Source organism: Gopherus flavomarginatus, chromosome 1, assembly GCF_025201925.1.
Source record: "Gopherus flavomarginatus isolate rGopFla2 chromosome 1, rGopFla2.mat.asm, whole genome shotgun sequence".
Taxonomy (NCBI): domain Eukaryota; kingdom Metazoa; phylum Chordata; order Testudines; family Testudinidae; genus Gopherus; species Gopherus flavomarginatus.
The window spans coordinates 339701156-339715378 of record NC_066617.1 but is presented as its reverse complement, the minus strand read 5'-3'; positions in this window follow the sequence as shown (position 1 = coordinate 339715378).

The window sequence follows — 14223 nt, the reverse complement described above, 5'->3', positions numbered from 1 at the left end:
AGCTAAAACCGGGACCCTTTGCTCCCCTGCCCTGCAACTGCATCTGACTTTGCAACTAGGATCCTGCGCCCCTGTCCTGCAGCTTCAGCTGGGGGCTGGAGCCGTAGCCTTGTGCCCCTGGCCCCATGGCTTCTACTGGGGGCTGGAGCTGGGGGCATGAGTCCTTGCCCTGTGGCTTGTGGTGCTGGCTGCAGCAGAGGCTGTACAACTCCACTTGCAGCTTCCTAGGGCTGTGTGTCCCCTCTCAGGGCTCTGATCAGGGCTCTGCACCTGTGTTTATCGTCATCGTCATCTCCCACCCCCCGCACCCTCTTCCCCACTCTTGCGATCTGGTCACCCTACAAAGAGGTGAGTGTTAAAATTGGTTAAAGGAATCAAATACATACAACAATTGCAGAGTTCTTGTATCAGGTTTGGAGCAGCGATGGAATAAACTGCTGGCTTGTTAAGTCTCTGGGTGCTACCAAAGAATTGGAAGGTCCTCAGTACCTTGGTTAGAGTGCTCCCATAAGTCCATAGTCCAGAGGTTAGAGCAGGAAGGAGGCAAAACTGAGATGTTCCTAGGGTCTTTTATAGCTTCTGCCCTGTGGAAAGAAACTTCATTGTCCCAAACAAAGCCCTCAGCATTGTTTGTAGAAAAGTACAGGCAAACAAGATGGAGTTTAGTACCATGTGATACAGTCACATGCCCTTGGATGCTTCAATGAGTCATAGCAGAAGCAATTATCCATATTCTAGCTAGACAGTCCATCCAGAAAGTCCACTAAGTGAGGATGGGCTTCTTCCATGGCCCATTGCATTCATTGATGGGCCATCAGTTTAAACATTCCCTTCACAATGTGCTGGCTAGACTGGATGTAAATATCTTTGGGTATTACCAGGAGCAAACACAGTTGAAATACAGTGACATAGTCAATATTCAGAACTCCAGATACAAAAATGATACATGCATACAAATAAGATAATCACATTAATCAAACCATGACTTTTCCATTGACACCTTACATGACATACTTTGTACAAGATTTACTGCAATTGTATAACAGTGGCAGCTACAATGATCTGCATGGTCATATTTTACTCATGTAACATCACACTTTGCTCTTAGATTCATATTGTTTGATGCAAAACTGGTAACTGATACAATTCCCACCATCTGTGATTTAATCATCCATATGGTCTTTAACTTAATGGCCCCTGAGTACTGGTCCATGACTGAAGCACCTAGGTTCAATCACAAGATACATACAAAATAATGATAAGTGTCTCGTGAGTTGCACCTTTGTCCTTGGGGCTAGTGACAGGAAGTGGAGGGAAGCATTGAGCCCACTTGTTCCTATAAGGTGATGGTAATATCAGCAATAATAATTGATATTAATGCTTCCCTTCAAGTGGCTATTTCCCTGAAGTGAGCTGCAGTTAGGCCATTATTCAGGAAGCCATTACTCAATGCTGGCAATTTTTTTTAATCTTCCTAACTGGGGAAAAAGTATTTCTTATTGATAGCCATAGTTGTCAGCTGAAGCCCTCAGATTTCCTTGAGCCTTTTCAGTCGTATTGTAGCTCTAGGCAGGACCGGCGCCAGTGTTTTTGGCGCCCTAGGCGCATGGCCATTTCGCCGCCCCATGCGCTGCTCCCGCGGCTCCGGTGGACCTACCGCAGGCATTCCTGTGGAGGGTCCGATGGTCCCACGGCTCCAGTGGAGCTGCCGCAGGTGTGCCTGCGGGAGGTCCACTGGAGCCACGGGACCAGCGGACCCTCCGCAGGCACACCTGCGACAGGTCAACCGGAGCTGTCTGCAGCCTGCCCGGCCTGAGATTAGGAAGAAATTCATCTTATGTTCAACTTATTCCATAAATGAGACCGGGTACCAGATTACATGAATCACTACTTTGATTTGGTATAGTAATTCCTACATGTCTTATGTTTATTAGTAGAACTGGTAGAATACTGCAAATACAGCAAGTGTTCCCTCAAATGCTGAATGGCTGTTCATTTTCACTATTTGCTAGCATTCGTGTGAAAGGTTTCACTCCTATCCAGGAGGAGTGGCTATTCTTTGTATGAATACTCTTACCCCATACAAAGAAAAGTATGCATCTAAACAAGAATATTTACTATTTATTCATCATCTGGTATTCATTACTCTCCCCTTTTAGAAATTACATATGCAGTTTTTAGGGCAACTATATCACAGAAACATCATCTGCACCCCAGTATTGTAGAAATAGGCTCTGGGCCACGAGATTTTCCTTAAATAGCCATTTTCATGGCTTTTCTGTGGGATCTTCTTCTCCTATTGCTTTATGTATGTCCAGTGCTTAGATCCCATCACTGTTCTGCTCTCCAACTGTATCAAGTTTAAGCTACTTGTTCTCCCTTTCGTGGCTCTCAACATCTCTGTTTCACCTTAACTGGAAAATGAATGGATGAATGTGTAATATGTAGGTGTCTATAAAGCATCAGGCTCTCCAGTTATGTTGCCATTTTGTTTTCTATTTTTAAAATGTGGATTCTGTTAGGAGTTAATTCTGGGCCATAAACAGGAACAACTCCAGGCACCAGCATTCCAAGCTGGTGCTTGGGGCGGCAATCTGCAAGGGGTGGCAGTCCCTGTTGTTTTGCCCCCAAGCAGCACACCGAATTGCCACTGCGGGCGGCAGGGGCAGTCCATGTGCCTTTACGGCAGCATGCTCGTTTCTGTGTCGGCGGCATTTCGGCAGCAGCTTCTATGTTTTGCTGTCCACGGCGGCTTCAGCTAAACATAAGAAGCTGCCGCCAAATTGCCGCCGCCACGGAAACGCACCTTCCGCCCTAAGGGCACACAGACTGCCCCGCCGCCCGCTGCAGCAATTCAGTGTGCTGCTTGGGACGGTGAAAACTGTAGAGCTGGCCCTGGCCGTAAATGTTCCTAAATGTAGAAGGAGTAATGCAGCTCCACTGTATGACAAAAAGGATGACATGAAGCATCAGAGAAGCACAGCTCAGCAGCTGGCCGTAGAAAGAAATTTGGGGCTGGGAAGGGGAGAGGTTTGAGTATGACTAATGGATTGATGAGAGAGGGGATCTATTGGCGCTACACAAATTTTCCAGTGGCCATGGACGGTAATGCAGGCTAGAGCGGTATGGCTGTGTTGATTACAGATTGCTCTCACCCCTCGCTCCACCGATATGGCCACCAGGTGCCCGTTATCTACCGGGTAATGAGCGTTGGGGTAGGGCGGAGGTTCGATCACTGGATGCCCTGGGGGGGGGTGACAAGTGCCCAAGGGTAGCGACGGGGATAACGCAAGCAATCAGTCGTAGTGTTAAAGATTGAGGATTTATTAAATGAGTCACAGATAAGGATAAGGGACCACACGATTAGTTACAACTTGGGCTTACAATATAATACTAGAACAAATAACACAAACACTACAATTACAAATAGAAGCTGGCCCTGGTATTTTTCTAAGTCCCAGTAATTATGCAGGTCGTCCCAGGGGTTAGTAAAAGTAATATTGGTACTATTAGTAACCATAAATGCAGCAGCTAATCTCACTAAACACAGGTCGTGAGGCTTGACTGGCCCCCCTTGCTTTCAAGGCTTCCTGGTCAATGGGTTTCCCCTAGCAGGAGCCTTGGGGCGGCTGGAACCAGTCTTTGCCTCTTATCTAACAGCACAGTTATACTTAACAGCTAATTCTACTTACACATACAAACCACGAAAGTTTCATTACGGCCGGCAAGCAGTCAGGCTTCAGGAAATGCGTGAGCCTGGGAGAGACCTTCAGGGTGATCAGGCCTGGATACGGTTCGACGGAAATTCATGTTCTCTCCACCCGTCCCCGGGAGGGGGCCGACAATATATAACGAATTTTTCGTCATAATTTATGATAAGCCAATTGCGGGGTCGCGAGTGGCTCATGCCCATACAAGGGAGGCAATTGGGCCCCAGCATCTCTACCCAGGAAGCGACTGTCGCGGGGGAACTTCCCCTCCTCAGGTCGGCCGACCGCAAGGTGCTGTTTCCTGTTACAAGTTCTGCTTTCTGAGCAGCTACGTGATCAGTGGCAGTTCTGGGGGCTGGGGGAAAATTCCGTTGGGGGGTGGAGGCCGGAGCACCCGCTGTCTGGCCCTGGGGCCCAACTTGGGGGTCTAACAGGCTGCTCCATTCTCTGCTTTTGAGTTGAGGGAAGATTTTTATCCCCTAAGACTCCATGTAATTTCCTTGGGCACAGCCCATTTACTCAGCCTGTGCTTGGGAGCAGAGTGTAGCTCTTGAGCAGTGGCAATGATGACAAGACACAGGAAGTGGTAGGACAAATATAAAATACTTTATGGGTAATCAGAAGTCCAGCCCATAATAATACACTAAATTACATAATGACAGTACTCGAACATTCTGAAGTTATTCAGACAGAACTCCCAGAGGCTCAGGCCAGAGAACTGTACAATTTTTTTTATTTTTTAAGATTTATTAATAGATTAATAATACTGCATATACAACAACTGTAACACGCAAGAAGAAAATCAATGGAATTAATCAGCAATTAAACCAGCTATTGCTTTTCATGACACTGACAACTCTCTTGACGTTAGGATCAAACTGGAACTGTCTTGTTTCTATGAAGAAATAGCTGTATCCTAGAAATAAAAATAAATTGAATGGTTATATTTCATAGGTGAAATGTTTTCCAACAAATATTTCTAAAAAGCAAAATATAACATTGGCAGTACCTACATATTCATTTGTGTTAATTTCTGATCTTAATATAGTAGTGAAAATATGAATAATGATTCTCTTTTAAAAGATTTCTTCAACCTAGAGAAGCACAAGTATTCTAGCATAGTAAACTGTTTTTAAAGATTTGTTTTACTTACTACCATACTGGAAAGCAGCATCAATATTTTTGCTAATTCCTCGGAACTCATTGATTATCTTCTTTGGATAACCCTGATCCATGGACTGCCTGTTTTCATCGTATCTGCAGAAAAGAAATATATTTACAATGTATGGTAATTAAATGACATTTAAAAAGTTGAAAACAAACCCTGACACATAAAGGAGACTATTCTTGGTAGAAAATCCACTAAGAATGAGCTAAACTAACTGAACCCTTAAAATCCTTGCTATTCTGTTTTCAGGTTTGTGTATAAAACCTCCATTGAGCTTTCACCTCAGGAGTGCATGTGTGTGTATTATAGGAGTTTTGGCCCTGCCTGCCCCGTGGCACTTCCCCAGGGCCAGGTCAGAGGCTGGAAGCCAGAGTTAGGCAGTACAGGGTGCTGGCTGCTTGCAGCTGATAAAAACTGCCCAGGTAGGGGGACCCAGCTCAGGGGTCAGCAGAGTCCTCGGGGACCAGCAGATGTAGGGGGCCAGGAACAGAAGCCTGCGCCAGAGCGGTTCAGTCCAGGCTTCTGTGAGTAGCCCTGGATCCTGCACCTGCCCTGTGCAGCATGCCACAGCAGGCAGGGACACAGGCTGGGGACTGCTCCCAGTACCCCTCCAGGGCTTACTTCGCCACTGCTGCTGGAGTTGGGCACCCAGTCAGCAACTGCCACTCTTTCCACTGTCCCTTCAGAGCTGGATGGCTGGAAAGCAGCAGCTACGGGGTGGCTGCCGGAGTGCAAAGGCAAATTTTGAAGTGGCTCCCCCATGCCCCTGATATTGTGATTCCAAGAGTCCATTCAACTGAATTCTAAACTGTTTTCGGATGAGAAGCCGAAGAGCCATTGCAATGTGATGCAGATATTAGTTCAATGGAGTAATTTATTGCAAAAGATTACTAAGCTATTATGAAATATAAACAAACCATAACCACAAACTACTGCATAATCATACAGCATAAACCCACTTAACTGTTCACACTGAAGGAACAACAATCCAGTATATTAATAGTTCTTTTAGCTTGAAGTTTGAGAGACACAGGAGGACAATTTCAGAACATTGCATTCTTTGGGTAATTCTTAAAGAATTTACTAGATAATAGTGTTTCTACAGGTTCTTTGTCTCATCCTCTAGAATGTAATTAATCGCTGCCACAGATTTCTACAGGATGGTTGGAAAAAACCTATAGAAAGGTTAGCATTTTCTATCAGACTCCCTGGCTTTTAAAACTAATTTCCATAGAACCCTATTCAGTTTTGTGGAATCCAATTGGTTTAATCCCTATTACATTTTATTTTATGTTTCCATATTAATCCTCCAAGCCTAAAGAGAGAATATAACTTAAGTCTGTTGAACATTAAATCTTACCTCCAGTACTTGTCACCTACAAAGAAGTATGTTTTCACTGAATTCTCATCATTGAAAGCTGCATTAATTCTCTTAATCGTTTTTGGGAAGCCCAAGTCATAGATGCTTTTTGGGTGGTTATACACTAAGTCATACCCACTGAGGACCCAATATTTATTCTCTGCAAAGAAAAAATAGAATTAATGCTTCACCGGCAGTTTCTGCTCATACTAAGCAATGTCAGATCATCGCTTCTGGCTTAGTACTTTCCTTACAATGATGATAACAAAGCAACTTAATTTTCAAGAGACATGTATAGCTGAGTAGTGATTCTGAAGTTTCATTCTCCCCTTTACTTTCAGTAAATTAAGGAATGGCACTGATCTTTGTATTTTAAACATAGCATAAATCCTAGGGGAGACGTCTTTCATGGTCAGAAATTAGACCTTGGAGCAATGAGTCCAAGAAGAACCCCCTCCCGTACACTTATACACGTTATACATTTTGGGAGAAGACTCCTTGGATTCTATAAATTGTTAAGTAATCCACCAAGAATAGTTTAATGGGATGCAGAAGATAAACAATACTTGAGATGTGTTCAGATACCTTGGTCATGGAGGCATATACATGTCTAGGTAGGTGTATATACAGAAACTTAACTATTAATAACTGCAAATGTCTTATCTAAATGATCAGGTGATTTTATGTATCTTTTCTCTCTCTCCCTCTCCCCACTTAAGGGTATTGTTAGAAGAGCTAGTTGAACTATTTCAAACAAACAGCTATTCTCAATAACAAACGGCCTTCTTACTAAAACAAAGCTTTTCACAAACAAGTGTCAGCATTGTCAACATTTTGGGTCAGGAAGGGGGATTATGGAAAATGTTGTATCCCTTTTAATATTCTTGTCAAAATTTGTAATAAAAATATTATTGAAATGCTTCTTATAATGTTTGTTTACCAAAAGCAGTCTCTTCTGAACACTTCCAAAGAAAAACAGTTTTGACATTTTTCACATAAATAGGTTTTTATTTTTTGACCACCTCTAGTAATTACCCTCACCTGTATGTCCTGTCTTCGCGTAGATGCTAAAAGCTCTGGAGGTCTTTTATCCTCTGTGTTCTGTAAGGTGCCTAGCAGACCTTTGGATGGGGCATCAATAATTAACCAATACTCTGCTGAATGCTTTTCAGAAGAGCTGCTAACTCTTTGACTTACTACTGAGAATTAGTGTATTAATTCAAGGCTGCTAGTGATCTAGTCCACAGCATATTTTGAATTTAGCCGAAGTGCTTCTTAATAGCTGTATGTTATTTCCTATGATAAAAGTAGATTTGAAGGAAAAGTGAAACCATTTTCATTTCTTTCTTTTCAGAACATTTACATTAAATAGATGAGCAACCTTTAATTTCATTATTCACACATTTTGGGGGCTTTTGTAATTTGAACATTTGAGTCGTTTTGTGCAGTGTCTTCTATGGAGAATTGCACAATCTATGGAGCAAAGTATTCCCCGTAAATTCATATATCAGAAGAACTTACAAATGTCAGATTCTGTTACCTTTAAAAAGAAAAACTTGATCCCTTTCAACATTTTCATAAGCAGCTTGAATTCCAGATAGGAGATTTGGCCAGAATAAAGAAATGAAATTGAATTCGACCTCTGTCATCTGAGGATGCTTGCGCCGGAAATACCTGGTTTAAATAAAATTTGCATATTATAAACTGTTCCTGCACCTAACATAAACGTAACACAAAGGTGAAGTGTGTCTGATTCTATCTCCCGTTAGTGTTTGATCCACAGTGCGGAAAAGAGTCTGCTATGATTGCTATCTACTAGAACTAATATTTTAGTAGTTTTGGTGCCAGAGGTCACATGTTCTATCCCTGCCAATGACCTACAACGTGGTGGGGTCATGACAAAGTAGTGGTCCAGTGTGTCACATAAACATACCATTGCAAAACATGAGGTTGCAGCTGCCCTCTTTTCAATTGAATCTAGACTGGTAACAAACCTATCATTCCACTGATTACAGCGGCAGAGTAGTTGGAATAGAGTCTAGGGGGAAGTCCTGACTCACCTTCACCAGCCTTTGCCAATAGACCACTAACATTTAGGTTCCTCTCCTCTGATCAGAGCTGTATATAGCAGAATCTGGGTCATAGTTCCCATTGAAAACAATCAGAATTCCTTAGCAACTACAGTACAATGGTTGGTGCCCTTTAGCCCTCTCACCATTTGATGCAGCCACTTTGGAAACAGCTGAAGCATTTTGTTATGCCTGAGAGAAATGTTAGGTAAAGCTAGGCACCCATCATCAGAGAATTTGGGCCACCTTTTGTATGTGATTGTTATTGTTAGTGCTACATTTCTAAGTGACTGTTTCCCCTCATGTCTCATGGGAATTAAATGATCTGAAATATTGTTTTCTTTTAAGTACTGCAGTTCAAAGAAGTAACTTGGAAGTTCTTTGTTGTTACCTGCCCTTAAGGAACAGCATTTCTCCACGCATGGTAGCAACAGCATCAAAGGTCAATTTGGGGTCACAAGTTCACCGGTTGGTTGAACGGGGTTATCTGACTGTCCTACATGAAGATTAAAGAAAAGTTGGCATTATATAATATGGAGAAATACAGCTGAAAACCAACATTAAGAAGGACTTGGTGGACACACAAAATCTTCTCATGAAAAATTGTGGGGAGGTGGTCATTAATTAGGGTTCTGCCAAGTAACTTCAGGTCTGTGGAGTTCCTAAACTCAGCACAAGTGAGGCTTAGCTTCTACAAAACTACTGAAGTGTGCAAGAATGGGCATGCAGAGGAGCTGAACTTCAGTGCAACCACCTTCATGGCCATCGCCCACCTCTAGTTAACAGGAACTCAGCAATAGTGGAATTTCTCTGTGCAGCAACACTAGAATGTTTCTAGAATTAGTAGAACGTTTCTTAAAATATACATTTTTTATCGATTAAGCAGCATAAAGTGGAATTAACCCAGCATATGACTAAATGTTTATTTTTCTTACCATAGACTGTTTGAATGCCATTAATATCATCCTGAGGAAGGCGAAATTCATTAGGCTCAGTGTAGGAATAGGTGGGGTACATCAGGGCACCAGGATCAGTAGAATGAGACAGACCTAGTGAATGGCCAAGTTCATGGGCTGCGACAAGGAACAAGTTGTATCCTGAGGAATTAAAATAATGTACATTTAAAATAGGTGAGCTGTGTTTGAATCTGTAGGACAGCTGTCTAAGTAGGAAATACCTATACATGCTGGCGCAAAGCACATTAGAGACACTCAAGATTCTTTCAGTAATCTGCAAACATAATATAAAGAAATGTAGAAGGAGAAGATTTTTTATGTGGATATATAAATCCATCAGGCCCTAGTTGCTGCTTCTCTTGCCCTTACTGTAACCCCCCAACTTTTCAAAAAATGCTCCAATTTTCCTTCTTAGACTGATATAAATCAGGGATAATGCCATTGAAATAAATGGAGGGTCACTGACTTTAATAAAATTATTTCTTATTTACATGAAAGTATATGAGAGGAGAATTGTAGTGGTGCCCAAAGACCCAGTCAGTATCAAACCCCATTGTGCTAGGCCTGGGCATAGAAAGGCACTGTCCCTGTCTTGAAGAGTCTGTGATATTTTCAGCGTGGACTGATGTTCCTTGCTGCCAAAGAAAACTAACTTTTCTAAGCACCACAATTTCTTTAGTGTAACCCATCATAAAACGTGCCAGACTGAAACAACCCAATCTGACCCTCATCAAAACATCTTACAGAACCGTTTCCCTCAAATAAGTTTGTTGAAGAAGTGAGGTATGAAAAACCAGTCAGAGAGTCAGATTCTGCTACCCTCATTCACACCCTGACATCAAAGGAACAGCTCATGGAGTAAGGCTCAGGTCCATGTAAGGACTTAGGTGTCTAATTCTCACTTTAGGCCTCTAAATCCAAAATTTAGATGTCACTAAGATCCTCAAAATCCCTGTTCAGCTGCAACTTAACTCAACTCCCCCAGCACTGAAATTTTCACTCTAAAATTCCCCTAGCCATCCTATGTTTCTACCTCTGGGCAGGCACAGGGCTGCCTCAGGCAGGTGCCCAAACACCTGTGGGGGCTAATCCAGTAGGTGTGCTCAGAACATGCCTAATGCCACACAAAATGGCCGAATGAGGAGGAGGCAGAATCTTCCCAGAGAAGTTTTAGCGCTCTGATTAGGACACTCACTCAGGAGGTGAAAGATGAGGATTCAATTCCCTCCTCTGCCTGATGAGAAGGGATTTGAAGATGCGCTTCCCACCTCTGAACCATTGGACTGTAGAGTCACGCTTCTTCACCCTCTCACCCTATTAATATTGAATTATTTACACCCAGTGGATCAGCTTCAACAGGGGAGATTGAAAGAGAGTCACATCAGAATATCCTATAGTCCAGTCTTTTGTGGGTCCGGGCCTAAGTTACAACTTCACATGAGGAAAGATTGCACAATCTGATCCTGTATAAACAGGGGTAGTAATGAAGCTCCTACCATTTGAGCCTTTTGTCCAATATTCCGCCTCGTCGAAGTGGACATCTCCACCAATACCATTGCCAGGCTGAAAGGCATGAGCCAGGAATCCATTAGGTCCATCAAAGGGAGAATTGTCACTATGATCTAAAAAAAAAAAAAGGATAATTAATTTAATTCAGTTATTTACTCTAAATTTGTATATTACAACCTCTTCCCACAGTCCTTTCTCTCATGAGTAATCCAGTTGACTTCTCCGGAGCTGCTCAAATCAGTAAAGGCTCATAGGATCTGTCCCTCAGCCACTACTCAGTTATGATTTCCAGTGAAACCAGTGTAGGATGCTGGATGCTCAGCACTTTTGAAGCCAGCTATTTATCAACCAAATATGGATTTAGGAGCCTAATATTAGTTACCCATTTAAAAAAAAGAAAAGTGTTATAACATCGTAACAAGAATTATATAACTTAGTTATTTTTTGTTCTGCTGCTCCATTAAGGCTCTGATTCAGCAAGATACTTAAACATGTGCCTAATTTTAAGTACACCCATTGAAGACAATGAGACTATTTATGAGCTTAAAATTAGGCACAGAGTAAAGTACCTTGCTAAACTGAGGCCTACATTTTTATAGAACAACACAATCTAGTTGCTGGATAACATAATTTATGCCACATTTCTGTAGCATTTTATTACTTTATTATATCCTTCTGACAGTCATAATCATAATTTAGACAAAACTAAGCTAGTGCCAAGGGGAAATATTTCCCTTAAAAGTTCTGCAACTTGGTACCTCTTGAACATCAGGTCTGTTTCTAAAAAATAAGAACTATAGCTGCAGTTTGACAATTAGAAGGTAAAATTTTGTAAAAAGGATAAAAGGTTCCTTCCTACCATTTAATTTATAGTGTCGGAAATTCATAGCAAATATTTACCTTCACAAGCTGGATGTCTTCATCTTCTGTTTCTGGAGCCACAGGAAATGCAGAGGAGGATGCTACATATAATACCAGCAGAAGCAGAAGGGTATTCATTCTTATTGTCACTTCTGTGCCTTGTAACACTAACACTGCTTACTCTATAGCTGCTACATATGTGTCTCTCAAATAGCCCTGTTTATATAGCGACTGTGGACATCAGCTAGAAACTGACTCATCTTGTATAACTTTCTCTGATTAGCAAGAAAACCAATACATAACAATGGTTTCATCATCAAGGGGTGACACAATAACAGAACTCCCTCCCCCATTTTCACAATTATATAATATTAATAAGTAAGAGGATTTTAAATGAAAGGGTTTTGGTGATTCCAAATTCCTTTCCTTCCTCTATTAGATTATGTCCCACTCAAGTGGTCCCAGTTTTTCAGAAAATTCAGAAAAACATTATGGTAGCCATAGTTATGAAAACAAACACAGCAACCTCCATTTAGAAGATCACCTAAGTACAAGCTTAACCTTAAATTCGGAAGTAACCCGATTGACCTCAATAAAACAGCTGCAACTATATTATACTCCCCAAAGTCTTTAGTTCTTTGGCACAGGGACAATCAAAATGTATCCAACCTGCAGGGCTTGATTCTGATCTCACTGCAGTGTAATATCCCAATCCTACATTTAGAGCAGACCGGTGTGCTTGCATGGAGTCCCAATGCACTCAGTTCCTGCTCCAGTAAAGTACTTAAGCAGGTGCTAAACCTTAAGTAGTGGAATGGTCTCATTGATTCAGGAAGAGTGCTTCAAGTTACACAAACGTGTACATATTTGCATGTCCTCATTGCAGGATCGAGTCCTAAATTAGGATTAATGCTACTGATTAAACCATTGTAATGCATTGGAAGTGAAAGCAGAATAAAACATCCCCATCCATTGGCGTTTGTCAGAACTAATCTTTTTTTAAATGAAATGTTACAGCAATCCAATCAAACTAAATCTCTCTATATCTTTTTTCATTCTAACCACTGCAGACTAATACATCTCCTGTGAGATAAACTGTGAGAAACTGGCACAGGAAGTTTCAGAAAAAGGAAAGGAATAAATTAATGCCAACATTTACAATTATTAGCAAAATAACTCATCATAATGGATCTTCAGTCTCAAGATTCATCATCTAAAGAAACACAATTTTTGATTATTCTTGTTTCGTCATCATTTTCAGGAATCAACAAACAGTGGCACTTATATTGGACACAACTCCAGTGACACTGCATTACGTTATGTGTTTGAAGCTGTCATGCTCTTACTCATCAGTTGGGGCTGAATCTTTGTTTATCTAGTCTAGTCCTGTTGAGGAAAGAGACACTTGTCATAAACACTTCTCCTTGTTGTGTTTTATACAGGCTATTGTATTTTTAGTTTTGCTCAGCTATCCCATGGGTAACTCACTGCTTTGCCTTCTTCCTTTCTTTTATCATTTTGCCTTTATTTGGTTTTTGAAGGAAAACTAAACACATTTAAAAACACACATATATGCAGCACAAAGGACAGACAAAGATTAATGAAAAATAATGTCAGTTATTAACTCACAGGCTATTAGCAAATCACAATGATGCATCCTAGATTGCATGGAAAGACCCATACATATGACAATTTTGGCATAAGATGCCTGGGTAAACATCAGCTCAGGCCAGATTTTAAAATATTGTGAACAAAAGAATAATAAAGGAGACGTATATTTTCTACCAGTTGTGATTTTTTTTCATGCAATTTTCACATCTCACTTAAATGTTTCCAGTAGCACTATAGCTTCTGAATATGTCATTCTTACTCAAAATGAGCAGCATTTGACCATACAGGTAATCTCAGTGAAAACTGTTACATTACTAGGATAGTGAGGTACTACTGATGAAGAATAAGGGTAGCAGAGTTGGACCCATAATGAAAGCTCATGTAACCAGAATAACTAGAGGGGATTTGCATTTTTCATTTCCTAAGGATTCTCTGTTTTCCTACTAATATTACAATCAAGCATTTTATATGGTTAACTTTCCACCAGTAACTCTTATTCCATATGCCACATTTATATCCTATTATATTTGCATACCTTTTCATATAAATGACTTTCACAGGCTCTGTTTGTCTGCCATATGCAAGACATTACGCCATGCTACAAAATGCTTCACATGCATATCCAAGGTTGTAGAAAAAGTTATATAATAACAACGCAGTATTTGAGAAACAGGGTGTGATCATGAAAAACTGTGTTTTGATGCATACAAACCCTGGACAGATTTGTGCTTGCATTATGGAACTTATCTTCCAACTTGCTCTTGTTCAAGTCCCATTCTCAACTGGGCAGAAAGCAGGGTTGGCCCGAAAACAGGAATTCTAATTTGTGAATTTTTGTGAAGTTTTAAAATAGGTGAAATAAAACAGACCTTTCGAAATTAAAAACAGAACAAAACAAAAGCAAGAGAGAGACCTACCCAAGAACAGTCAATAGACTGATATTTAGGGCACTTTCTGGAGATGTGGGAGACACAGGTTC